Source organism: Sorex araneus, chromosome 2 (genome assembly GCF_027595985.1).
Source record: "Sorex araneus isolate mSorAra2 chromosome 2, mSorAra2.pri, whole genome shotgun sequence".
Classification (NCBI taxonomy): Eukaryota; Metazoa; Chordata; class Mammalia; order Eulipotyphla; family Soricidae; genus Sorex; species Sorex araneus.
In genome coordinates this window covers 171,922,471-171,926,243 of record NC_073303.1, presented here as the reverse complement: position 1 = coordinate 171,926,243, position 3,773 = coordinate 171,922,471, and the positions used below count along the sequence as shown (strand labels likewise).

The window sequence follows — 3,773 nt, the reverse complement described above, 5'->3', positions numbered from 1 at the left end:
TTGAAGCTTAATTTAAAATATTGAATTATAGGTTGCATGCAAACCCGTTGCATTAACCTAATTATTATCTAAGAGTGAAAAAATTGTTGCACTGAAAGCACAAAAAATATGACTTTCTTGTTGCATTTGTCTTCTGTTAAATTATTTTTCACGATCGTGATCACAATCACGAAATCCTATTGATTGTCGATTTATTGAGCGGCTCAGTAACCTCTCCATTCTTTCCTATCCCTGAGATTTTAGAAGCTTCTCTTCCCAATGATGCAGCACTGGAGGCTCTTCCAGTCAGGGGAATGAGATTCAGCTTGTTACTGCTTTAGCATATGAATACACCCTGGGAAGCTTGAGAGGCTCTCAGTAAGAAACTCTCAGTAGCTTGCTAGTTTCTCCCAGGGGGAGAAGTAAGTTATAAAATACCGGCTTCTGGGAGCTTGCTTTTAAGTCTCTGGATATTGGCCGTTGATGGGATTACACACATCTGGGTTCCTCTGCTGGTACCTTCATGCGTGAGGCCCGTCCGAATGTGTGGAGAGGGGCCTTGAGCATGGCTGTGGCTAGGTTCCGGAGGTCTTTGGCCACCAGGAGCTCTGCTCAGGGAATGATACAAAAAGTAAGAACAAAAGAAAAGTATTTTGAATAAATATTTCCTATTCTAAGAAAAAATGAATCATAATTAGATATACAATTCTCTATTTATAAAACACTTAATCATAGTAGATTACAAAGGTTTTTATGGTAGGAATTCAGACATACGATGTTCCAATACCAGTTCCAATACGTATCCTTCATCAGTGTACACTTCCAATGACAGGTACTTGTTTTTTGTTTGTCTTTTTGTTTAATGAGTTTTGGACTGTGGTTCATTGTAACATTACTGACATGGTTTCATACATAACACTTTGTCAACTTTCAGCAGCCTTCCTCTTCAGAGTTGGCTGTTTCTCTCCACCATTGTTCTAGTGTTCTCTTCCCTGTATTATTCTCTTTTAAATAAATAAAATAATATGTAATATTATTTTATATATAATGATGTATAAATATACTCATATTTCATCATAAATATTTGTCATGAACATCAAGACAAATTCATATGTACCTCCTATTACTTTTGGAATTCAAAGGAGTTGGAACTTTTGTGCCCAAAATAGATTAATACGAATAAGTATTTTATAAATCAAAATGTCATACCCTTTATGTAGGAAATCTAATGGACTCCACTAAAAGTATTTGATAAATATTAAGTAAATTTTAGTTAGTTTATGTTAAGATCACGTGTAATTATTTATTATTTTTGGAAGGGGTTTTGGAACACACTCAAAGAGCTGAGTGTTTACTACTGGCTTGTGGGCTGAGGGATGTGCTTACACCAGCAACATTGTACATTGGATAACGGTGGCAACAAGTGAGACAATCTTCTTAACCAGGGTATTGTTTAATCTAAGCCAAGCAACTTTAATTCTAAACAAGAGAAAGTACTTAGAGTCATATTGTACATACTAATTGTACATACAAATTACATACTATTGTACATACTAATTGTACATACTAATGTACATATTGTTTATAGATGTAAAAGATGCCTGAGTAAATTTAACATTGTTCAAAAAAATATGTATAAGCTCCATTAACTACATTTTACAAACTATTGGTAAGAAAACTTAACACAATTAAAAAATAAGGAGATTTTTACCTGCACAATGAATGAGTACACCAACATTATTAAAAAGATAATTCTCAACAAGTTAATATAAATATCATGTTGACATGGTCAAAGAAAGATAGAGTCCACCTGCCTTATATAAAGCACATGGTTTTACCAAAACTGAGACCACCTAATTCAACATGATTATCTGATTCATGAAAACTTATTTAGAATGTAAAATAAAATACCATCTATGTTTGCTTTAGAAATTATTCTAAACTCAAATCTCCAAGTATATACTTCTCATTTGGCCAGGTGTTTACCTAATAAGAACATCTGTTTATTTGCTGAGAAGAACAGAAAATGGACTTGACCATGAAAAAAGCCTCAACTTTGACATCCTATACACCTTTGCCTAAATCCCATTGGCTGTTCTAAAAAAGTTGTCCCAGATCCCCCAAATTTACTATATAGTTTCTGCAACTGAATATTATAGTCACGGGTCAAATGCCAGAGACCTTTAATAATTGCTGTAAGTTATTGTAGTCCATTTTGCTTAACAGGAACTATGTGCTAGCAATATCAGAGCATAGATTTAAAAACAAATAACCAAAGAAAAGTTTATGAGAGATTTAGTATCAAGAATGAATTTTAAATAAAAATAATACATGGGAAAGACTACAGTCTGCATTTTGCTGAAAGTTTCTATCCACCAAAAGAACAAATATTTGAAAACGATAGGAGTGTATTGTATTATATTTTGCTTAATATGATATTTTTGGTTTATTTTTCTTACCATACGTGGCAGTAAGCAGGGCTTACCCTTTGTTCTATGCTTGGTGGGGTGGGGTAGGAGTGTGCTCAAAGAACCACATTCCAAATATGCTTTGACTTTATGCAAGGCAAGTACATTAACCTTATACTATCTCTCTAGTGCTTTTAGATAAAATTATGGTTACAAATTCTATTAGGAAACATATTATTTTTAAAACTATAAAGACAGTCAAGGAGGGAAAGCGGTGAGTAAGATGGAAGATGAGGAGGTCGCTGAGAGCTGGGAGGAGGCGGCAGACAGAGGGCAGGAAATCCAAATCTCCTCCCAAAGTGCCCATTGTGATTCAGGACGATAGCCTTCCCACGGGCCCCCCTCCACAGATCCGCATCCTCAAGAGGCCCACCAGCAACTGTGTGGTCAGCAGCCCTAACTCCACCAGCAGGCCCGCCCTTCCCGTCAAGTCCTTAGCTCAGCGGGAGGCGGAGTACGCCGAGGCCCAGAAGCGGATCCTGGGCAGCCCCAGCCCGAGGAGGAGCAGGACAAGCCCATCCTTGACAGGCCAACCAGGATCTCCCAACCTGAAGACAGCCGGCAGCCCAATAATGTGATCAGACAGCCCCTCAGCACAGCCTGCGGGCACCATTCCAACCCGGCGGGTCATGACGGCTGATGCTCTGTCCAGCTTTGCTCACAGACCACCCCCCAGCTCCACTCAGCAGGGGGCTGTGGAGGGGACTGGTCGCTGACTCAGCCCGCAACTGGCCCTTCCTCGGGTGGGATAGATGTAGAGGGACACGACCTGCCGGGCCCGGGCCCCGGGAAACTAAAGGTGGAATGAGCCTGCAAACCCCGGCCTGCCTCCTCCTTGGCCACTGGGAGCTGCCATAATTGTAAATCGCCACACCCTGGGAGCAGGCCTGGGGGGAGGGGGGGAGGCCGACTGCTGTCTTCCAGCACCACGGCCCTCTGTCTCTCCACGGTCAGTGTGCGGTGGTGCCCATCCCCCACGGAGTGGCCATGTCTGGCCCGAGGCGGGGCTGTCCTTGCAGCGGGGGGAGGTGAAAGCGGTAGGCCAGCCGGGAGGCCGGGAGAGCAGATGGCTCAGCTCTCGGGACCACCGGTGCTCGCCCTTCCTCCAGCGGAGCCAAAGGGAAGGCTGGCTGCTGGGTGTCTGGACTGGGGGCGGAGCGGGGATCGGTGATGCCACCTCCCTGCGGCCAAAGACGGGGCTCTGCCCGCTGTGTGCCTGTGGCCACCCACCAGCAGTCATACCCTTGGCATCCCGGATAGAGAGGTGGCAGGCAAAATAGAAGAAAGAGAAATGAAAAAAAAAAAAAAAAGACAAAGTAAAATAAT

At 42.1% G+C, this 3,773-nt stretch overlaps 1 pseudogene; it reads left to right on the top strand.

Moving 5' to 3' along the window:
* The first annotated feature begins 2,665 nt into the window (after positions 1 to 2,665).
* On the top strand, positions 2,666 to 3,087 carry LOC101544338 (SUZ domain-containing protein 1-like; annotated as a pseudogene).
* The last annotated feature ends 686 nt before the right edge of the window (positions 3,088 to 3,773 follow it).